Genomic DNA, 25,447 nt, shown 5'->3' on the forward strand with positions numbered 1-25,447 from the left:
GCATTTTTTATTTCTGTCCAAGTATTTACAGACTGGATTAATGTCTGTCTTTAATCACTTTGAATTTAAAATGCTTAGTTTATAGGACCAAATTACTGATCCCTTGGAAAACGCCCATTGAATTCAAGGGAATAAGAGTTTGACAACCTCCCCCACCCCACCACCAATGAAGAATAAATGCCACATTTGTAAAGGAACTCATTTAAAAGGAATTGTGAAGGAACTTTGAAACTTCAGATATAGGATTATGGTATTAATAAACAAAATACTTCTTTAAAGATTTATGAGTTAGTTCTTGAGAAATCACTGGAGACATGGTATTACTGAGACTTTCCTGTCTATAGAACATTATACTATTCCTCTCATGTTCATCAGCATAAGTGATGCATAGATACAACAATGCAATCAGTGCTTCTATGAAACAATTTGTAGTTTCTTATTTTATGAATGCATCCCCATTTGTTTCTTTATGTGTGATATGTTCTGACCAGAGACAGGAAGGTTACAATATATCTTTGTCCACCTAAGTGTTCTGTGCTGGTATTTACTATAGAAATTTATACAGTAATGACATTTCCACCATACCTTCATCTTTAGGACTTTAACAGATGTGTAAATCCTTTAAATAATAAATACATAAAATCCATATTTTAATCTCTCTGAATGTACTTAATTTCATATTGCATTGCCAATGTCTAACCCAGGTGTTGATTTTAAAATTCTGCGGCAAAAAAAAAAAAAAGAAATCTGACTATTATGAAATTCTGAATTATCTTATTTTTCATAATTGTTGATTCTTTTTAGACAGCAGACTCCTGAACGTTTCCTTTCCAATTGACCATGCAGCACATGTAGCCTGCAAAGGCCGTAGCTTCATTTAGAATTTTATTTTAAACAAAGATTTCTAAATGTGTGTTTCAGCAGCTGTCTTGTCAGGTTTCTGAAAGGGAAAAATTAAAGCTACTATATTTATTCCAAGTCATCTTTGCAACTGATCTTGCATGAGAGTTAATTTTATTTTCTGTTTATCAGGAATAGGGCTTATCAAAGACACCGTATGTAAGTAATTATGAGAAGCTATCACACAGATGGTGGATAATAACAAGTAGCTGTGGAGGATAATTTCTTCCTTTTGACAAGTAAAGAAAAATGGCATTTGAATTTTCACTTTAAAATGATAAGACTTAGTGCTTGGCAAAGCAGTAGGCTGCTTCCACTTTCTTATGAGAAGAAGACCTAATGTCCATATGAACTTGTCCTTTCGAATGCTACACATTACCTATAATCTATGTAATATTTTATTAACCATTCCAAACACCTGGATGATTTCTTTACTTTTATGGCATGATCTTGCCAAGCCAAATTTGGGATAGCACTTTCAATCCCCAACCTATCTATTTTTCCATTCTTTTCACTGGGAGAGGGGGGAGAGAGGAGATACAAACTTATCTTTGCTGTTGCTTAAATGTCAACTTTCTTACATAGGTTGAACCTCTTTAGTCTGGCAGTTTCTGATCTGGCAACATCCATGGTGTTGCCGGCAAGAGTAAGGTCCAACACTGGGTTATCTAAGTACAAGAACATGCTGCACAAGTATCTGTCAAACACAAGCTGTTTATTTCCTGACAGTTTTCAGCTGTGCGCCTTAATAAAAAGAACAACATGATAGGAAAAACAGTGCTTTACATCGCTTCTACAAGTTGGGAACCCTGTTTCAGCTGTGGATGTCTAGACTTCCAAGGCACCGTTACCAGAGTCCATCGGTGAGGTTCAAATTGATATGATGTGGTGCAGCTTTAAATACAATGTCTCTATCTTGTTTGGCAATTTGAAAGTTTCCGGGGGTTACCAATCACTTGTTACAGTATGGCTCAGCCGTACTGCTTGTCCTTTGACCTTGTTTGCATGACTAGTACATCTGGTTAAGCAAAATTGTTATGTGATCTTGTTCTTTTCCTCTGCTCTTATCTATAACTAGTTCTTGCTACAATGGCACCACTGCTTATCTTAAATGGCATGCATTCCTAGAGGCTTGCTTCTGGCTCATCAGATATAGGAGAATGAGGGGAAATGCAGGCCTCACCACCCGTATACTTCACACGTACAGAGTTCTTCCACAATTAACCCCTACATATGGTCCTGCATGATTTTAGTTAGCCAGATGGATGTGACTAAGTTTCCTGTAGTCCCATAAAGTTTATTTACAGCTACCAGTCCTGGTTCTCAGTGTTCCATGCTGTTATTAAGCTCTAATTTATCTCTAAATGTCTCAAAGATCCCAGTAAGCAATGGAAGCATTGGTAATGCTACTAGACAATACTGACCTCATGCAGTTCGGCAAATTCTCTGGTTCAACACCAATCAGGTCCCAAGGCTGCCAGATTAGAGAGGTTCAACCCGTACCCAGTTTACTATGGACCTACCAAACAATTTCCAATCTCTCAAAATGTTCGTATATAATTTTATGTTTCTTGAATGCTATTGTTGCCAAATGTCAGAAAGTTAAAACCGAGACAGCAGATGTGATCCCATGTCTAAGATAATTTCTATGGCTAGAGTGTGTTTAGTAATTATACAGAGATAATTTCCATTATCTCTTTTCCATAATTAAAGTCTTTTCCATAATTAAAGATGAGACAAGCCTTCAACTTACACTCCCCCACTATTTTGTCCGCAAAAGAATGAAATCCGGCCAAACCAAAAACAAGCCGAAAAGAAGCCATTACAGGACATTTCTGCCAAGTTTTAAGACAAAGCTTTTGGGAAATAAAGAGGTTAAAAAAGAAGGTGCTCTTTTTATAAACAATCTAACTTTTTAAGCTATTATAACTCAAACACAGTTTAGATATTTATTTTACTTATTTTGCTGGTGATCAAAGTTGCCTTTGAGATGAGGTGGAGAATTATTTATCAGTTTTGGTTTTTACATTTGGGCTGTGTCTACATTGGCATCCCTTTCCAGAAAAGGGATGCTAATGAGACACTTCGGAATTGCAAATGCCGCGGGGGATTTAAATATCCCCTGCGGCATTTGCATGAAAATGGCTGCCGCTTTTTTCCGGCTCGGAGTTTTGCCGGAGAAAAGTGCCAGTCTAGATGGGCTCTTGTGGAAAATAAGCTCTTTTCCGGAAGATACCTTATTCCTACAATAAGGGATCTTCTGGGAAAGGGCTTATTTTCCGCAAGATCTGGTCTAGACTGGCGCTTTTCCCCAGCAAAACCCTGAGCCAGAAAAAGCGGCAGCCATGTTCATGCAAATGCCGCGGGGGATATTTAAATCCCCCGCGGCATTTGCAATTTCGAAGTGTCTCATTAGCATCCCTTTTCCGGAAATACAGCCATACAGTATATGGAATTCCAAAAGGGGCAGGCCCTTGGGTGGAAGGAGAGGGACTTGGAATTAGCTTCCCACCCTAAAGCAGTTCATACTCATGTCTGCCCCACAGATTCTCTATCTTTCTTGAAATCTCTCTACAGAATATTCTTGTATCCATTAGTCTTACACTGGTGACATCCATGCCAGCTCCCTTTCCAGACATGATCTGCACATATTTGATGAACCTTGACAAGGGATAGGCTGCTGATGTGCTGAGATCACTCCCTATCATGTTGCCCATTACTCTTCCATTGCTTCCTTCAGCTACCCCATTTGTCTGTCTGTATCTATCTTTTGTATCTTGTTTTATTCTTGGGTTTTAAGTCCATTGGGGGCATAGTCTGTCTTTTTTTGGTCTGTCTTTGAACAACACCTACCTCAGGGGGACAATAGTCTATGACTGTGGCTACTGGATAGTACAGTAAAACAATAAATGATTGTGCCTGTTTAATAATAAGCTGATCTCATGATCTCTCACTTTTGCAATGTTTCTCCTCCCATAGCCCTGCTGTTTATCATCATCACTTTCCATGTTAAGTCTATTTGTGAAGAAAATCCCTAGAGAGAGGAATTTGTCAGTTTTCAGTGCCATCCAAATGGCACGCTATGTAAACACCAGTAATTTTCACTAGAGGAAGTGATTCTGAAGTGACTCAATAGAAGGGAATACAACAGTAGAACAACATAATTTGTACATGTTGGCAATGGGTTCAAACACCAAGAATAACAATCTCTAGCAAAACATAGTGAATTAGAAGTATTCAAAAATATAGGTAGAAGCTTATTTTAAAAAGCATATAGTGTTCATGTACGATAAATTGCTAAATAATGCCACCAAAACAAATAATTCTTTATAATCTCTCTCACTATATAAATGAGTTTTTCCAGCCAGGCGACAGAATGACATCATTGTGCTCTCATGCTCTCTGGCCATGAAAGCCACCACAGAGAGCGGGGTTGGCAAGCATTGTGAGCAGAGGGCACAGCCCCCTCTTTCATATATATATATAGCTCTTAGAATGTGTGTCCTTAGAATGACTATGATATTTTAATATTAAATGAAACAACCAAAATGTAGAATGGGTAACCTGATTGATAGGATTGGAAGGGGAAAGGAAAATAAATTATATTTACCAGGTCACTAACAACACACTTATGGTGCATCTATGTAGCAGCATTATTTCAGAATAATGACCATTATTCTGAAATTAAAATGTGAATGTCTACATAGCAATTCTGTTATTTTGAATTAGTTTTGAAATAATGGATAGCTTATTTGGAAATCTGTAAACCTCATTCCATGAGGAATAATACCTATTCTGAAATAGCTATTTTGGAATAGCAGTATTGTGGATGCTCCACTGATGCTATTTCAAAATAGCTCCTCCTGAGGGCCATTCAAAGAAATTACTCCCCAGTGCTTCCTGGGGCAGTTGAGGCAGCACATCCATATTAGGGAATCATGCCTTGCACTAATTTTGAGGCTTCCCTGTAGAGTAGATATTCTATTTTAAAATGAAGCAATTTCTGAGTATTTCTTCTGGAATACCTTATTTCAAAATAAGCATGCGGTGTGTACATATAATTAGATATACATGCATTAACTAGATCAGGTCTGAGGAACCTCCAGCCTACATGCCACATACAGTTTGTCAGCTTTGGACACTGGCAGTTCTCCTGACAGTTTGTTTACCTGAGCGTCCACAGCTCTCAGTGGCTGTGATTTGCATTATTTTACCACTTCTGGAATACTATCTCCTGTTCTTGTATCCACAATTCAAGAAACTGGAAATTTTCAGAGAGGAGCCATAGGAATGATTAAAGCTTCAAAATCATGTGTTACAATGATAGACTGAAGGAGTTCAATGGTAGTTGGGAGGTAGGTGGGTGTCTGCAGATGCAAAGGCAGTGCACAGAGTCTCCCTGGCCACTCACCATGCATCTAGGGCAGTGGTCTGCAACCTTTTTAACCACAAGATCACTTTTTCAATTTAAGTGGAATGCTAGATCTACCTGAAACCCAAATACCCTCACTCCATTTCCTACCCGCCCCTATTCTGAGGCCCTGTCCCTGCTCCACCCTTTCTCTGAGGCTTCACTCTGATCACTCCATCTCCCTTTCTCCCCCATCTTCACTCACTGTCACCAGGCTGGAGTAGGGTTTGGGGTGCAGGCTCTGGTCTTTGGCCAAGGAGATTGGAGTATGGGAGGGCTCTGGGCTTATCCCAGGATGGGGGATTGTGGTCCAGGAGGGGTGTCAGGGTGCAAGCTCTGGGAAGGAGTTTGGGTGCAGGAGCACTCACATCCGGGGCAGGAGGTGGATGGAAGAGGACGTTCAGAGCAGGGAAAGGGTTCAGGAAGCAGGCTCTGACTAGGCACTTTTTAATTAAGATGGCTCCTGCATGGTAAAGCAGTGGGGTTAAGGCAGGCTTACTCCTGCCTGGGCCCTGAATCACTCCTAAAAGCAGCTGGCATGTACAGCAATGCTCCATGGCACCATGTGCTGCCCCTCATCTACAGGCACTGAGCACACTGCTCTGTTGACCACGGTTCCCCCTGATTGATTAATGGGAGCTGCAGGAGTGGTGTCTCCAGGCAAGGACAGCACATGGAGACCCCTGCTCTGCCTTTCTCAGGGGCTGCAGGGACATGCCAGCCACTTCCAGGAACAGCAATTACCAGAGGGATAATTACGTCAGCCACAACAGGTTAGGCATTTTAGAACTCACTACTCTAAGAATTACATTTAAGCGTAAGAGAGAAATGAAAATTATGAAATGCCCAGACCAGGCAAAACCCAAAAATAATCCACGTTGCAAGCAGTAAAAGAAGTAGCAACAACCCCCACACACATGTTGGATCTGGAACTGAGAGTGAAGGACAGTATGTTTGTGAGAATGACAGACACACACACAGTGTGTGAGAGTGACAGAGATTTATATTGCCAATTTCTCTCTATCCCCTTCTCTCTGTGTGGAGGCTGGGTACTGGAATGGGGGGAGGAAGGCTACCCTGACATCAGTGCTCCCTTTCTTCTCCCTCCCACAACCTGCACAGCAAGCAGGAGGCTCCCAGAGGGGCAGCTCCAAGGCAGTGGGAAGGAGCAGCAAGACAGTGGGTGAAGGGGCAACAGAAATTCCAGCGCTTGGTAGCTTCCTGGCAAAACCAGTCCGGATCATCCTGATCTTCTGGTTTGTGACCACTGATCTAGGGGCTGCTGGGACCTGGAAACTGCTTCCTAGGATCTGCCATTGGGATTCCACGTCACCAACTGCTTCCCCAGCCTGGATTCTCCTCCCACACCTAAACTTCCTCCTGGAATCTGCACCCTGCAACCTCCACACACACCTCAACCTCCTGGCCCAGCTCTGAGCCCCATTCTGCTTCCAAAGTCCCTTCCCCTGACCCCACCTTAGAACCTACTCATCCAGTTGGAGCCCTTACCTCTTCCTGTGCTCTGAATGCGTTGTCCCCATACTGAAGCCCCCCTCCTGTATCCAAACTCTTCATCTCTGGCTCTGCACCAAAGTCTGCACCCCCAGCCAGACTTTATATACCTCCTGTAAACCCAATTACCTCCCTGAGCCCAAGCACCCTTTCTGCACTCCAAATTCCTTTACCCATAGCCCCACCTCAGACCCTGCATCCTCAGCTAAAGCCTCATACCTTTCCACATTCCGAGCCCCTATCCCAGCCTGGTAAAAGTGCATAAGGATGGGAGAGAGCAAAAGATGGGAGGAGGGGGGATGGAGTGAGTTGGGGAAAGGCCTCAGGGGAGCAACAAGGCAGGGATGGACCAGCATCTTGGGGCAGGGTTGGGACAGGGGGAGGGACAAGGCTGTTCGGTTTTGTGCAATTAGAATATTGGCAATGCTAAGCCATGAGCACAGCTGTACATGACTACTAGATATTACAGCAGGGAGCAAGTCTGGGTGGGACTTAAGGGGCAGCAGCAGCAGAGGGACTCCAGTGAGAGACACTAAGGGTATGTCTAGGCTACATGGCTCCGTTGACGGAGCCATGTAGATGAGTTTACTAGACATAGGAAAATGAAGCAGCGATTTAAATAATCGCTGTTTCATTTACATCAAAATGGCCACCGCACTGTGCCAATCAGCTGTTTGGCAGCACAGCAGGGTAGTCTGGACACTCCACGGTTGACAACGGAAGCCATTGTCGACCGCTCTGTTATGCCTCGTGAAATGAGGTTTACCAGAGTAGTTGACAAAGGCTTTTGCTGTCAACGGCAGAGCATCCAGACTGCCCATCTGTGCCACCAAACAGCTGATCAGCACAGCGCGGCGGCCATTTTCATGTAAATGAAGCCGCAATTATTTAAATTGCCGCTTCATTTTGCTATGTCTAGTAAACTTATCTACATGGCTCCGTCGACAGAGCCATGTAGTCTAGACATACCCTATGTGTCTGTAAGACACTGTAAATAGAAGCCCATGGCTGGCACATGCCTGCAGACTCAGGCTCAAGGGCTGAGGCTTTCAGTGCTATTTAATTGCCAGGCAGACATTAAGTCTTGAGCTGGATCCTGGATTCCAGGCCCTTACAAGGTGAGAGGATCCCATATCTCAGGCTGTGGCCTGAGCCTGAATGTCTACAACACATTGACTGTCAATGATAGAAACTCTCCAAGCTACTATTGCTTGAACAGGAAATTGATGAGAGAGAGCACCCCATGTCCTAGACCTGATGTGCCCTGATTCTTGATTGGACTGTCCCCTGGATCCAAACAAATGCCACTGCTGCTCACTTTGGACTGTAACTGTTTAGGGTTTATGTATCTAAGGCATTTGCCACCTTTCCCTTTCCTACCAGCAGTACACTCTTTGGCTTTGCCTTGTGTCTGAAAATCTCATGGAACCCACAAGCCTAGTTCCTACAAGGCCCAGCTGCAGAAGCACTTCCTATGCTTGCCTCCAAGTTATTGTATGCTTGGCACCCTGCTAGCACTCTAAGGGTATGTCTGCACAAGCTCGTTAATTTTAGCTAGGTAGGCAAATGAGGCGACCAGAGTTGCAAATGAAGCCCGGGATTTAAATACCTCATTCCACGAGGAGTAACGGTTAATTTGAATTAAGGACTTAGTTTGAATTAACGTTTCACTGCCACGTGTAGCCACGCGGCAGTGAATTCGGGCTAGTGAAATTTCAAAATGGCGACCAGACGTGAACATGCAAATAAAGCCTGGGATTTTTAAATCCCGGACTTCATTTGCAACTCCGGTCGCCTCATTTGCCTACCTAGCTAAAATTAACAAGCTAGTGTAGACATACCCTAAGAGGTTTAGTGTACTCCAGACCTTAGAAACCCCAATAATTACAATAGACTTTAAATGTCCTTTCTCTGAACATCTTTGATTTAGCCACCACTCCTAGAGCAATGGTACTGTAACATGTATTAGAACAATCATCACAGACAGAAAAGCTGAGTGATGGAGGAAAGTACTTCCAGAGTCATTAACAGTCATTGTGGAGTGTAACCAACTTCCAGTAAAAATGTTACAATATTCATCTTACTTAAAATGTTTTGAATTAAATATAAACCATAGGTACATAGCCGGGGCCTTAAACAGATACAAAACACCTATGATTCACAAAAGTCAATGAAGAGCAACATAAGCTAGCCAATGGGCAAGGACAACAAGAAGGATGTGTGCTAAGTTCTGCTTCTCTCATAGCAATAAGCACCTACATCCTGGCTGCAGGGAAGTGTCTGTCATTGCTTGAGATTTTCAGCTCTTCTTGATGTAGGCAACCATGCTGTCTGAGAGGGAAGAGGTGGTTGTGGTGCTCACCTTATAACATTTAGCCCACTTCAGTTCTCCCTTATCTGCTAGAAGTGAAGGTAAGATCTGAACGGGGTTCTCCCACCATATTTCATGTGAGTAGCATTATTTCTTCATATAATATAATATATAATATAATTTCTTAATCTTCGCTGGTACACTTTTGTTACAAAATGTATTTTTTCAACCACTTCAGACATAGCAGTTTTCATAATATTACTACAGGTTGAACCTTCCTGATCCAGCACCCTCAGAACCTGACTGGTGCCAGATGAGGGATTTTGCTGGACCAGGGAAAGTCTTAAATTCAGGAGTGATTGACATTTTATCCAAAAAGAGAAAATGGTCAGTATTTGCCTGAGCTTCTATAGCTCAGTAAAAGTACAATAGTATAAACTTTCTGTCCTATGATTCTGGGCCAATATATGGTGCAGCCCTTTCCTCATCTGCCCACTGTAGGATATGCATGTTTCCCAATAGATATAAAAAAATCTGGACCAACTGCCAGTGATGGTAATGTTGTCAGAAGGACAAAAGGAGAGTAATCTCACATAATTGTCACTTACTGTTACAGAGCAAAATGGCCTGAGAATAATTTCAAAACCATTTATGGGACAACTTGTTGTGCGGTTCATATCTTTGTATATAATAAATTTGTCATATGATGGAACAGATTGTATTACTTCTGCCAACTGCTGATAAAATTAATCTTTCGCAGCATCTGTAGTTCTTCAGTGTGAGCATAAGTTGCAATGATGGACAGCTGCCCACAGTAATACCTCAACCTGACATATAGCAGTCAATCAAAAACAGGATGCCACATTGAGATTTATTAAAAGATGATCAGAGAACAAGTGCCACTATGTTTATGTGCCTGGCTCCTTGACAGTATAGTATGTTTGTGTCCTCCACAGAATTCTGACCACAATTCATAAGCCCCACCTGACTTATATCAGCAACTTCAACACTGCATTTTTCCACTCTCAAATTAGTGAAACCTGGTACTCAATCTTGATTAGGATTAGTATATTCCTGGGGGCAAATTTGGTAGATTTTGTCAAATCAATAATGCTCATTTTGGTGTTTGGCTTAAAGTGTGGACCATGTTTTATTGGATGCCCCTAAGGGTGTGTCTAGACTACCTAGTTTTGTCGACAAAAGTGGACTTTTGTCGACAAAACAATACCAGCGTCTACACTACCGCGGAGTTCTGTCGACATAACGTCGACAGAACTCCGCGGTTTTGTTGACGCTGGTATACCTCATTTTACGAGGCAAAACACCTTCTGTCGACAGAGTTCTGTCGACAGAAGGTGTTATTGCCTGTAACGTTGCGTCCAGACTACGGAGTTCTGTCGACAAAGCAGCTTGCTTTGTCGACAGAACTCCATGTGTCTGGACGCAAATTGTCGACGGAAGTTTTGTCGACAGTATCTGTCGACAAAACTTCCGTCGACAAAACGCGGTAGTCTAGACGTACCCTTAGTTTGCTCTATCTCCTCTAGACAAGGAAGATGTTGACTGGTGATTTTTGGAGTCCAACCCCTTTCCTATAAACCTTTCCATGCATAACAGATGGTTTCTGATTATTTTAGCTCATCAGCTTTCCCCACCATTTGGGGATATTTTCCCTTCTTCACTTTAGTTCAGTATTGATACTCACTTGCAAGGGATTCCTTGTCAGATACTTCTGATAGGTGCCAGCAAGAACCAAGACTCATTTTGGCAGGGGTGACCCACTATGAAGTAGCACAGCAGATACTGCTGCTATTTCTGCTACCTCAGCAGAGCTGCTTAAACCAATAATCCATTCTGAACCTAGAACTTTTTATGCCATTGGAAGTGTTGTCTCTGATGAGTTTTATAGCCAAAATCCTGATCATTTGTGGCACTTTTCACAAGAGTAAAAACATTATCCCCTAAGTCCTGGCCAAATCTGAGAATTTATTTTTCCTTTTTTATTACAGCTCTTTGACATACTGCCACTTTGGGCTGGCCAGCAAACAGGAGTTGCATGTCATGGAAAATTTAGAGATTTTAAAGTTTGTTTTTGTTCCAATGCTAAAATGTTATTGAATCCAATGGGATTTTCCCCAGATTAAGAAGTAAGGATGATCTGAAATGGCAGATGAAATGTCATTACAGAATTCTTAATACAGCATGGCTGTGTCTACACTGGCATGAATTTCTGGAAATGCTTAAAACAGAATAGTTTTCGTTATAAGTATTTCCGGAAAAAGAGCGTCTACATTGGCAGGATGCTTTTCCAGAAAAGCCCTTTCCCCGGAAAAGCATCTGTGGCCAATGTAGACGTGCTTTTCCTGAAAAGAGCCCCGATCATTATTTTCGTGACTGGGGCTTTTTTCCGGAAAAGACTACTGGGCTGTCTACACTGGCCCTTTTCCGGAACAGTGTTCCGGAATAAGGACTTATGCCCGAGCGGGAGCAGCGTAGCTTTTCCGGAATAGCGGCTGATTTTGTACAGTAGAGCGTCGTTGCTTTTCCGGAAATTCAAGGGCCAGTGTAGACAGGTCGCAGCTTATTCCGGAAAAGCGGCTGATTTTCCGGAATAAGTGGCCTAGTCTAAGTCAATTGTTTTTTTCACTGTTCCAGTAACTTCAGAACACTGTCTGTTATTTGCAACTGGGAGATGGTGTGAAGAAATTCAACATGTGCAACAACAGAAAAACTTCAGTTCATGTGAGCTGTTAGATAAGTCACACATATCTCAATAACAGAAGCAAACATTCTGAACAGATATGTTTGAACTAAAGTGTGACACCTTTCTTCTGCTCATAGGTAGAGCCCTACATGGATGCAAATGTCTACCTGTGGATACAGATATCCACAATAGACATCAGAATCCACAGGTTTGCAGGGTGTTGCTTCCAATAGACACTGCAGTCAATGGAGAGAAGTGTGGTCCCATCAAACCTGGGAGCCAGCACTCCATGATGGCAGAATGGCTGTACTGCCTCCAACCATACTCCCGACCACTACATCTCCTTTCTGATGTTGTACAGTCCTCCTGGCAGCAGGGCTGTAGGTGGTACACATGGAGGGCTGGGAAGAGATGCCAGTGCAGGGTGCTTACTCCCGGGCACAACAGGACCATGCTCTCCATTGGCCACAGTGTCTCTTGGGAGTACAGCTCTGGAGATCTATATATCCAAATGTCTATCCACAGATGTCTGCATCCATGGGTAGACATTTGCATCAATGTGGGGCTCTACTCATAAGGTATTTGTGGATCGTGTTTGAGATTGCTAAACTGATCCTTGGTAAATCAGTAACTTATATTATGAAAACCTCTCAGTTTAATAAATAGGCATTTAACTATTTGTGCTTCCAATATGCAAGTCCAAGGCTACTTACAATTACAGAAATCCTATTGTGAATAATCAATTTGTCACCAAAAACAAAACCTAACATTGACCTTGAAGGTATAATGAACCAAGCAGGCATTGCATGCCAGTTTGCCACATAAGAAACAGGGAGTAGACTTATAGCACAGTAAAATATAAGGTTTTATACTTTACAATTGTGATACCATTTTTAAATGATGCAGAGCAATAGAGGAATAAATAACACATTCGCTCACCTGATTTACTTCTTGGCAAACAATTCTCATGTTTCAAGAGAAGCTTTTATGGAAATAAATGAGGCTGTCTTACAAATGTATAGTTTACTATCAGAATATACAATTTCTGAGATTTATTATTTCAGTTTCAAAAAATAGCTTGTAGGACAGAAGGCAGCATTACCTATCCAAAATGCATTCTGTTATTCACAATAAATTCAATAAAAGCAATAAAACAAGCAGTTTACCTTTTACACTTCAACAGCCTTATCAATCCCAAACATAAACGATTTAGCAGGCAAGGGAAGTATCACTCTGACTATACTTCTGACACAGACCAGTGCATGGACTGTTCAGATCATCTGCAGTGATAGTCAGAACTGCATGCAGTTCTGATAATATAATAGCATAATAGCTTACATTAACATAGGGCCTTTCATCCTCAAGATTGTCGAAGTGCCTGACAAAGAATCATCCCAAGGCTGTGTAGTGCTGAGTTTCTAAGGTACATAGCACGGTCTAGTCATTTATACGGGCTTGTCTCCACTACGAGGAGATGGACACTGCAGCAATCAATCCACCAGGGGTCAATTTAGCAGGCCTACTGAAGATATGTTAAATCAACTGCAGATTGCTCTCTCATCAGCTCTGGTACTCCACTGGAATGAGAAGTGTAAGGTAAATCAATGAGAGGGTTTCTCACATTGACCCACAGTGGTGTAGACACCACAAGTAGTCGACCTAAGAAGTCTGAGTTTATGACAGTCCCTCTCCCAACCTGTGTTATGAAAATTGGCTTATGAATATAAATGCACATAACTCAAAGATGCTTTGGAGAAAGTTCCTTATGTATCCTATCATTTTAATGTTATAATCTACTGGATCTGTATATCTTATTTTGGTGTATGCATCATTCTTGTATGTAAACTTAGATATATGAAGTATAAGACTGTTTATAGCTTTAAAAGTGTTCATGAAAACAGTCAATGGTGCTCTAGAAGCCTTAATGACTGGTGATCAACTTAATTACTTGTAAATGGCCTTGTTTGTCCTGTAAGTCCAAAGGTGATTGGACTAGTAGGACATGTGATCGTATCATCTGGTGCTAGAATTCCATTTTGACCTGGTAATTTTTCATGGAATAGGGAATGGAGAACAAAGAATTCCCACTCTAGAGGAAAGGCTATTTAAGCAAGGGGAAATAACTGGGTCTTTGTTTTTGGCTGGTGTGGCATACCCCAAAAGAGTTCTGGATACTGAGTCAGAGTAAAAACATCTATCACCTGAAAAATATGGCTAACAGAAGAACAGCTATTTAGGTAAGAAACTGCTTGCAACAAGTTTTACTGTGTTAGAATAGCTGTGCATTTCTTTTCATTTCAATTTTGTAATTTACTTTGATCTGTTTTCACTTACAACCACCTAACTCCTACTATCTGTACTTAATAAAAACACTTTTGTTTACTATTAAGCATGTCCCAGTATAAATAATTGTTACCTGGGGTGAGTGACCATTGTGCATATTTCTCTTTCATTGATAAAGGGAGCTTACATGAATGAGCTGGCACACTGTCCCATGCCTCGCTGTGAGCCACAGCCAGCTGCTATTGGGTACACCGCAGCGTCACGGTCCTGTGACCGTGGACCCCCACTGAGCCCCTCGCCTGCTCCCGGTGCCTTGGCTGCCTCCCCGCGGGAAGTCCCCACTGTGGCCACACATGTCCCTGGGCTACTGGGCTTGCGGGAGGGATAGTGGGAGGGTGAAGGGCCCCTGAGTGTTGCTGTAAGGATGGAACATCCCCCCACCCAGTCACTCTTCTGGTTCTGTCCAGGAGATATCCCACGCGAGGGGATCTGAGAGCCCAGACTGCCTCTGCCAGATGTGCTCCCAGGCACTGCGTGGGGATGCATCTCGCTCCCTGTCAAACACCAGTGATTAGCCCAAAGCTTTTCACAGTCTCCACCGGCAGGGAGTTCCACAAGTGAATGCAGCACAAGCACCCTCCCGCCCTCCACGGTGCCAGGATACAGACCGGTGCTTACAGTACTGGAGGGGGGTCCCTACTCCAGGGACGGTCCTCCTTGCAAACATACAACACGGGGGCAGGAGGGGAACCGAGTGGTCCCAAGCCACACAACTGTGGGGTCACCTGGGCTCAGGGGTGGAGGGCATGCGGTGTGGGGACAGTGGACGGCCTGCCTGACTAACCCATCCTTTCTTCTCTTCCCTGCAGCGGGACCCAGCACCAGACTCTCCACTGTGGCAGCAGCGGCACTCCCAGCTGGCCAACCCTGGAGGCGCAGGCTCCAGCAAAGGGACCAGCTGCTTCGCCGGCACGTCAACGCCATGGAGGCAATCCAGGCCTCCATCGCGGAGCGGGTGCAGGGGGACCTGCAGTGGCAGCAGAACTGCTGGGCTGCCTTCCTGGATGAATGCCGAGGGATGCGCACCACAATGGACACGCTGATGGCACATATTGTGCATGCCATTCACTATGGCATGGGCGGAGCCCAGGCCCCTACCATCCCTCCCGTAGCACAGCTCATGCCCCCTCCCATCCCAGCTCATGCCCCTGTTCCTGCCCCTGCCCCTGTTCCTGCCCCTGCCCCTCCTCCTATCCCAGCTCCTGCCCCTGCCCCTGCCCCTGCCCCTGCCCCTGCCCCTGCCCCTGCCCCTGCTCCTGCCTCTGCCCCTGCTCCTGCTCCTGCTCCTGCTCCTGCTCCTGCTCCTGCTCCTGCTCCTGCCCCTGCCCCTGGCCACCTCCGCGTGCAGCCTGCCCCAACACGGTCTGCCCAGCGTGGGCAGGCTGGCCCCTGGAGGAGCTCTCGCAGGGGCCGCCCGTCCCAGTAACTGCTCCCCCTTCCTGTCCCAGTTGAAGGTCTCCCTCCACTTCCTGTCCCAGTTGAAGGTCTCCCCCCCCCCCCGTAAATAAACAGTTCTCTATTTTGCTCTTCATTCCTGTGTTGGGTATTGTGTAACTCTAGGTAGTGTACGAAATGATGTGAGATGCCAGGTAGCCACTTAAATTTAACATGGTGGCAAACTGTGGAGAACGAAATCTGTACTCTATCACTGGGGGGGGCCCTTCGTAAGTGGTCAGTGGTTTGTGGCGCAGAAATAAATGCTGACACTTTTCAGTAAATTGTAAACCACAAACTATATTTACATAGATAACAAACTAGTAAGAACGGTTACAAGATGCACACAACAGATAATTAAACATAGTCTAGGCGCAGGGAGGATGATTGTGGTGTTGCTGGCCTCCTCAATCCTTTGGTCCTTCCGGGCCTCAGGAGAGGAACAGCCAGGAGATCCCTCGACGGAAGATGACTGGAATCAGGTACGCTGACTTCAGCCTTCGCACGAACCCCGCATCCTCGTGGCTGTTCTTCGGGACAGCAATGGTGGCCTAAACCCTAGCCTAAGCTAAAAAGAAAAACCCTAACTAAGCCCGACGAATCCGACGAACAGACTCGATGACGGCCGACGTGCTTTGACCCGACACTTTACAATTGGGGGAGAGGTAAGAGGAGGGGGTGGAGAAGGGGAAGGGATGGGAGAGAGTAGTCTGGGGAGACCCAGGCGACCCTACTATGGGGCTTGGGCAAACATGTCCACCAGGGCCTCTCCGATGCGCACCGCATCCTGGCGCGCCTGGCAGACGGCATCTGTGTCGGGCTGTTCCAAGGTCTGTGCCTCGGCTGCCATCCATGCAGGGAGGAAGGCCTCCCCACTGTGCTCTACAATATTGTAGAGCATGCAGCACGCGGCCAGGACCTCCGTTGCATTCTGCTCACCCATCTCGAGACGGGTAAGCAAGCAATGGAAGCGGGCCTTTAAACATCCAAAGGCCAGCTCCACTGGGTTTCGGGCCCGGTTGAGGCGGTCGTTTAACCGGGCCCGGTTCTGGTCCAGCTGCCCTGTGTAGGGCCACATTAGCCAGAGCATCAGGGGGTAGGCCGCGTCCCCGACGACGCAGATTGGCATAGGCACATCCCCGACAGTCAAGTCCCGCTGGGGGAAGTAGGTGCCCGCCTCCAACCTGCGAAACAGTCCAGAGTTCTGGAGGATGCAGGAGTCGTGTGCCCAGCCAGACCAGCCCCCGTAAATGTCCACGAAGCGGCCCCGGTGGTCCATGAGGGCCTGCAGAACGATGGAGCAGTATCCCTTTCAGTTCATGAAATGGCCCGCTCGATGCTCCGGGGCCCGGATGGGGATGTGGGTGGCGTCCAGGGCTCCCCCGCAGTTGGGGAACCCGAGGGCAGTGAAGCCAGCCATGGTATCATCCACGTCGTGCAGGCGGATGATTCGCGGGAGCAGGACATCGTTGATGGCGTGGATGACCTGCAGAAGGGTACAGAGAAACACAAGGGAACACATCACTTATGGCAGGGGTGAGTGTGCGCTCCCTTGGCCCCCCCCTTGATTTCCTTTGTCCTCACACACACACACACACACACATACACACACACACACACACACACACACACGAGGGCCCCCCCTCGCCGCACTCCCCCCCCCACCGGGCCAGTGCAAGGGAGGGGCGGCCCAAACCCATGGGCAACCGAGCCAGGAGTCTTGGCTGTCCCTGGGCCTGGAGTGCAGCACCCTTCCCCCATCCCACTCCCCCTGGGACTTACCTCCACGACGATCACTCTGACGGTTGATCTTCCCACCCCAAACTGCTGGGCCACCGAGCAGTAGCTGTCCGGTGTGGCCAGCTTCCACAGTGCGATGGCGACCCTCTTCTTCACGGGGATGGGTGCCCGCAGCTGGGTGGTGGCTCTCTGCAGCGCGGGGGTGAGCCAGGTGCACAGCTGCAGGAAGGTCCACTTTCTCATTCGGAAATTCTGGATCCACTGGTGGTCGTCCCATCGTCCGAGGACCACCCGGTCCCACCAGTCGGTGCTGCTCTCCAAACTCCAGACGCACCCGTCTACGGTCGGGTGCTGATGCCACACGGTTGCCAGGGCCTCCCTGGTGAGGGAGTCCAAGGCGATCTCTGCATCCTGGTCCATGAACAGCATGGCACCGGCCTGCAGCAGGAGCTGCAGCCACCTGTACAGCCCCAACAGGGGCCCGACCAGGCACATGGCCACCCGTGGCTCCATAGCAGACAGAGCAGGGCAGAAAAAAAAACCCGCAAGCAAAAGCAGTTGGAGCCAAAGGGTGGTGTCCCCAAAACTCAGAGGGCAACCACCAAACCTGCGAAGGGTGTCAGTCCCTGGCAGAGGCCCCAAGGCACGGGAGCAGGAGACCAATGGCTGCCCGGCGAGACCCCTTTAACCACGTGTCTGAATGGCGCTCTGGCCCCACCCCCGGAAAGGTCTGGTGGCCTTTGCCCTCTTCAAAATGGCTCCGAGCTTCTGCTTTTCCGGAAAAGCGCACCGCCAATGTAGACGCACTCTTCCGGAAAAGCGCTTCGTTACGACGATAACTCCGGGGCCAATGTAGATGCTCCTTTTCCGGAAAAACTGAAAATGGAATAGTATTCCATTTTAAGCGTTTCTGGAAAAAGGTGCCAGTGTAGACGTAGCCCATATGAAGAAAGAAAAATGATACTCCAGTATGATTGTTGTGAAATCATTGCATTACTTATCTGTGAATGAAAAACATAATGCTTAAGATTTTACGGAGGGGGGGGAGTAATATTCTACGTAATCTTTTTATTTTAATCATTATTTTTAACATCTGGGGTTTTATAAGTCAAGATTCACTGGACAGCCTAAAAATGTAGCAGCATCTTATAAGACTTCCATTAGATATTTAAAATTAGCTGAAAATTACTTCTAATATGGCTAAGTTCATATACTATTTTTGGTTACATTTTTTCATGATCTATACGTGGTAACACATCGTCATTTTCTACATACGATGGTTGACTTTATGAAAAAGACTGAGGAAATTGTTTTCCCTTGGGGAGGGACTGTTTAATAAATATATTTAGAGATTACTTCATGGTGTGCAATTACAGAAAATTCAATGAATAATATATAGTAAATCAGAAAGACTGAAGACATATCATGACATCATGAGAGATGATTGAAATGGGAGAATGTGGCATAGGACTCACACACTGAATTGGTTATTAGAAATGTAGACATAGGTAGCCTATAACATAATTGTGCTAATAAAACATGAAAAGGAAATAAAACAAGAATGTGTTCAAAGTTGTTATTCAGTACTCAGCTCTTGACTAGAGAGGTGATTGGATGAGAAGAAACTCAAATATGTGTTATTTCATATCTTATTATATAGTTTGCCACTTTGACTGTGATTGAAGATAGTATCAAACTGTGGCGCAGGACAACCCAATGCAACAAAGCACAATAAAAGTGTACAGTATTGGAGACAATTACTTGCAGTTAATTGATGCAAAAACAATGAGGAGTCCGGTGGCACCTTAGAGACAGATTTATTAGGACATTAGCTTTTATGGGTAAAACCCACTTCATCTTGAAAATAATCACAATTAAAATTAATTGTGATTAATTATACTATTAAACAATGGAATACTAATTGAAATGTATTACATATTTTCAATGTTTTTGTACACTTCCAAATATGTTGATTTTCATAGCAACACAGAATACAAAGTATATATTGCTCACTTTATATTATTTTTATTACAAATATTTACACTGTAAACTATAAAAGAAATAGTATTTTACAGTTCGCTTCATACAAGCACAGTAAGACAATCTCTGTTTTGTAAAAGTGTAAACCACCTAAATAATGTAACCAAATAGTGGCTATTACAAAAGTATTTTGTTTATTACATCACTGTACTCAAAAATAAAACAATGTAAAATGTTAGAGCCTACAGATCTATTCAGTCCTACTTTTTCTTCATCCATTTGCTAAGACAAACAAGGTTGTTTACATTTTACTGCTTCCTGTTTCTTATTTACAATGTCACCTGAAAATGAGAACAGGAGTTTTCATGTCACCTTTGTAGCCACAGTTGCAAGATATTTATGTGCCAGGTGTGTTAAACATTTATATGTCCCTTCATGATTCGGTCACTATTCCAGCATTCTTTTCCCCTTTTTCACCCTTAAGATATATTTTTGTTTAAATTTATGAGCAACAGGTAATATCTGTATTGCAGATGCAACAATTGACTAGTATAAATAATAAAATACCAACCATATCTCTGACTGCCTAGCAATGAGTGAAACATAACTCACTGGTGCCCCAATAAAGGCTGCTTAAAATATAAATCAGACAGTGTGTCAATATTGCTACAGTTAGTACATTTTAATTGTGACCAATATTTTTAGAAAGTCTGTGTCTTTTATATATGACTCTTAAATAAATTAGATTGTAAAATGTAAACAAAGAAGTTTCCAGTCAAGTAATGTTAGGGGAAAAACAGGCTTGGGAATGTGGCAATGTCTGGAATGAGTATTGCTGTCAGTTCCAATAAAAAGGACTTAAGTATAATTGCCAAGAACTCCATTACTGAAGTTCTTATAATATGGAATAATACTTATGTACTTGTAGATAAAAATAGAAGTATAAGCACAAGGACTTTCAGCTCTCATAGTCTCTGAAGCTGTCTGGTCAATATATAGACAACCACCTAAATAATGTAAGCAAATAGTGGCTATTAGGCTTGTTCAGTGCAGGGAGCCCCACTGCCTACTTTTTCACCTCTCCACTGGGGTAGGCTGGGCAGGGAGCCTTCCCCCTTCCAGTTGTGGTGATCAATCACAGGTAAAGGGATCAAGGCAGCCACCTTTTCAGGCAGTTGCGAAAGCAAAGTCCCCAGAGTCCTCCACCAAAAAAGTCCTGACAGCTGAAAAACAGAGCCTCAAGCTCTCAAGCCAGGATGTGGATTCTAGGATCCAGCCAGAATCCAGGACACTTGGAAAAGATGTGATAGTTTCAAATAAAAAAATGCTTTGAAAACAAATACTTACTGTAAAAAAGTTACTTGTGCTTTGAGTCCCTTTAATATTTACTAAGTAGATACAAATTTAAAAAAAAAACCAGTCTAGTACTTAAGTTCAAGTATAGAGGATCATTGATGTAAGAAAGTGCCTGGACTGGGATTTTGGTGTTCAAGCATGGATTTATGTACGTATGTGCAAAGGGAATTTACGATCCTACTAACTTTTCAAAGTTGCTGGTGGCTGCTGGCTTTTGGGATTAGGCACCCTAAGGAGATGATCAAGATATGCAGATAGGTGCATAAGAAACAATGGGCAATGAAAGATCAGAGCATCTGAGAGTTTGTCTAAATACATAGGTGCTGGGTTCATTGCTCCAGCACAGTGTTGAAATCTACCTGTGAGAAACTACATATCTACAGAGGACGCAAAGTATAAGAGTAAGAAGACACAGGCAGAGATACGTGGTGCAAATGTTATTATTAATTTATTAAGAGGCAGAATTAAAGCAAAGCAAACCTCAACTAATTTTAATTTCGCATTGACATTAATAGGAGCTTCTGGGTGCTTAGCCCTTTGGAAAGTAAGGCCACTAGCTAAGACAGCTAAATAAAGAACTGGGGGCCTAGTCTCTCCCCGACTTTGCTTTTGTACAGAACCAGACACACAAATTTGGGACCTCTGCCACTATATGCACAGAACTAGGGAACCTACCCCCTCATGTATTATAGTCTTTGTTCCCCTGCTTCTTGCTTCCATTTCTTGTTGAGTACCCTCCATGTCTTCTTAGTATCCTTCAGGCCTCTCTTGTGTCAGCTTCCACCACACCAAGAATTTCCATTCACAGTATCACTTTATACTATAACAAAAGACAGGACTACGCAGCACTTTTGTTTCAGCAAGACCAGACTAACACGGTTACATCTCTATTACTTTATACTATATAGCGAGACTAGTCATCTGAGATGAGTCTACACTACATTGTAGTTTGAAATAAGATACACAATTTGAGCTACACAATCTTATTTCAATGTTATTTTGAAATAGCTTATTTTGAAATTTGGAACTGTCTATACAGCACTTATTTTGAAATGTCCTTTACTACTTGTGGAATGAGGTTTACCGGAATGTTGGAATAGCAAAAGACACAGAATAGCTATTTTGGAATATATCCTATATCCTGAAATAATGCTGCAGTGTAGACAGCCCTGGAGAGTGGTCCTTGGTCATATCAGTCAGTATTTTGGAGGCAGAGGTTCCAATAGCTGACATAGCCACTGAGCATTAGCTAAGAGCTTGTAAATTCTGCATTAGACTGAAAGGTAATTAGCATATGCTAATCCATCTAATTAAAATATGTTAATAATGACATTGTATTGGATCTGCACTTATATCTTACGTAGATATGGTTTTTTTTTAAGAATAGAAATAAATGGTATGTTGAAACATTATATTCCTGGTTGAATGCCTCTCGAACAATGTCAGCCTACTCTGAGGGAGTCTTGATTCAGTTCCCGTTATAGACTGGCCATGGCAGTGATCATGATTGACTGTCTGGAGTTGATGGAGTGTGGTTAAGCTCTTGACTTTGAAGTTTATATCCCTGAACCTTCTTAGGGTATGTCTAATCGCATCACAGTGGTCTTTCGAAAAAGGGTATTTCGAAAGTGAAAGTGCTATCTAGATGCGGTTCTTTCGAAAAAAAAAAACCCTTTTTCGAAAAGATCCAGTACTCATTTTTTTTGAAAGAACCGCATCTAGACTGTGGTTTCACTGTTGAAATACCCTTTTTCAAAAGACTGATATGATACAATTATGCAAATGAAGTGCGGGATATTTAAATCCCTGCTTCATTTGCACTTTCGATTTTCTTAATTTATATCCCTCTTTCGACAGAGGGATGTAATTTAGACATACCCTTATTTATCCAGATTACCCATGATCAGTACAGCCTCCATAAGTCCTCCCTTCCTCTGCTTGGGAATGAAACTACCTCCTCCCCCTTCCATTCCTTTTCCTTCTGCAGAGCTATCTGAGCCTGAATAACATCTTTTTGAAGATGCCAGCTTGAAGAGGTAAAGGGCTACAGCATGTAAATGCTAAGTATTATTGTTATAAACTTACCCTGTACACATACACCTCTTCAACATAATTACCTTTTTATGTTTATTGCCTAGGATGCGAAAAGTGAAGCAGAGCTAGTATCAAAACAAGCAGGTACATGAATACTAAGCACTAAGGAAAGCACAATATAATTCTCCCTCCATGAGGGAAACTAAGAATTTAAAAACTATCCTCTTATTACACTAAAAATGGTTAAAGATCAATAATGAGGTATTATTTTTCCTATAAATACATTCTCATATAAACTTACCAGAGTATATTTTAATGGAATAGCAACACTAACAATATTTACTCAGAGATATTTTGAGTTGATACCATTCTCTACATTATGGGTAAAAACTTAATTATTTAAAGTCAACATATGAGTAAATTAGAAGATTAACCTGCCATTTGTAAAGCAGAATGGCAGAATAATGTAATATGTAACAAATATGTAACAATTCAACAGCTATGTATTGTAAATATAACCAAGTGAATGAAATTGTAACACCTAATGTGAGTTCACAATGTACCACCCTGTACAGTGTTTATAAATGATATAGGATTGGACTACATGAATGTATATGCATCTACTCATTGCATTTTGTTATGAAAAACCAGGATATAAGCATGTCCTATCTCAAGATGGAGTCCAAAACTCCATTTTGAGTTAGTAGAATTCTATAGACATCCATTACAGATTAAGGTCTAGTCACGTCCCACAAATACTTGTTTACTTATTCAGTTAAGTTTTGAAAATAACAACTAAGATTATGAATATACATGAGCTAAAAGTGCCAGCCAATAATTTTAAACTATGCTGAAAAAGCATCTTCTGTTAACCAATCAGGTCGCACCACAGAACTAATGAATATTAATGAACCCAGACTATATAAGCCTCTGCCGCGCAGCAGTTGCTGTCGCGTCGGGTTCATCAGGGTTCGTCGGTTCTGTCAGGATAGGCTTAGCTTAGCTTAGGAGAGAGAGTGAGAATTTATGGAAGTGGTCCTGTAAAGTCATTCTTCTGGAGATGCTAAAGGAAGGTTATGCTAACTCCATTTAAGGGTTAATATAATGCTTGAGTTAGGCTGATGCAAGGTCAAACCTTTCTTACTTAGGTTAGGCTTAGGTAGTTTAGTGTATTAGGTAGTTTAGATACCGTCTTTGAGTTTGTTCGGTAGGCTGTGTCGGTCCACGCATGTCGGCCATCATCGAGCTTGTCCGTCGGGTGCGTCGCGGTTTAGATAGGGTTTTCTTTTAGGATAGGGTTAGAGTAGAATAGTAAAGAGTCATCCATAGCCTGATCCCGCTGCACCGAAGCGCAGGAAGATGATCCGGAGGCGATACTGCTTCATGGAAGGTGAACCAGACGTCGCCGAACTCAACCTGTCTTCGTGGGATCTCATGTTCCTCTCCTGCGGCTTCACATTAGCCAAGGGATTGTAGGTCGCCAAGCACCGAAGATCATCCACCAAGGGATGCCTGGTAGTCCCTCCCTTAAGGCTTTAATTAGCCAAGAGGTCATAGGTCACCAGCATCACCCCAATCGCCCTCGCATCGGAAACTCTGTAATCTTAGTTACGAGACCTTTGGGGGACTGCCCCTCAAGGCTCATTCTAGGTGTATTTTGTTAAGTTTTTATTTTTAAACAATATAGCCTAGTGGTTATCACTTACTTTTATGTTGTTAAGTTTTTATTTATACGCACCCTATAACCTTGAGAAATTATACTCCTGGGCTATGTCTAGACTGCAAGCCTCTTTCGAAAGAGGCTCTTTCGAAAGCATCTTTCGAAAGACCCTCTTTTGAAAGAGAGCGTCTAGACTGCACGGAGAAATTTCGAAAAAGCGGCTTGCTTTTTCGAAAGAAAGCATCCAGTGAGTCTGGATGCTCTCTTTCGAAGAAGCCCTATTTACATTGAAGAACGCCTTCTTTCGAAAGAGGAACTTTTGAAAGAAGGCGTTCTTCCTCGTAAATTGAGGTTTACCACCATCGAAAGAAAAGCCGCGTTCTTTCAAATTAATTTCGAAAGAATGCGGCTTGAGTCTGGACGCAGGGGAAGTTTTTTCGAAAAAACCCCTGAGTCTGGACACAGCCCCGGTGATTAGATACAGTAGAGGGTCCGCACCTAAGATACCATCCCTTAGCGGATGAGACCAGGTTACGGTTTAATGTAACTATGCAGAGTAGCTAGTCTTCATGACACTTCTCTAATCTGTTTCAAAGAGATACAGCGTAACACATTGCTTGGGTTTTTAACTCAAATATGTTTTTTTCTTCATTTAAATCATTATTTAGAGGTGGGGCTGGGAATGAGGGATTCAGTATTTGGGCTGCTCCACAGAGAGAGGACTACCCATCCCTCTACCACCCGAGCATCTTGGAGACAGGTGAGAAGTGCCTGTTCAGAGCTGCTGCATTTGCAGCTGCCGTGGGCACGGCCAGAGAAGGGGTGCTTGTTTCCCAGCTGGGGAACAAACAGACACACAAACAAACAATCTGAAATATATAGTAGATAGCTGTCCTTTCTCCACCTTTACCCCTTGCTGCCCCAATGGAGTTATAGCTGTCCCAATCTCCATCTCTCATCCCTTGCTGTCCCCATGTGGTCATTCTGCAGTATAACTGTCCCTCCTGCCAGATACCTCCCTTTCCATATTATAAGAATCAATCATATTCCACACGCATCCCA

Source organism: Pelodiscus sinensis, chromosome 1 (genome assembly GCF_052426305.1).
Source record: "Pelodiscus sinensis isolate ZL-2025 chromosome 1, ASM5242630v1, whole genome shotgun sequence".
Taxonomy (NCBI): Eukaryota; Metazoa; Chordata; order Testudines; family Trionychidae; genus Pelodiscus; species Pelodiscus sinensis.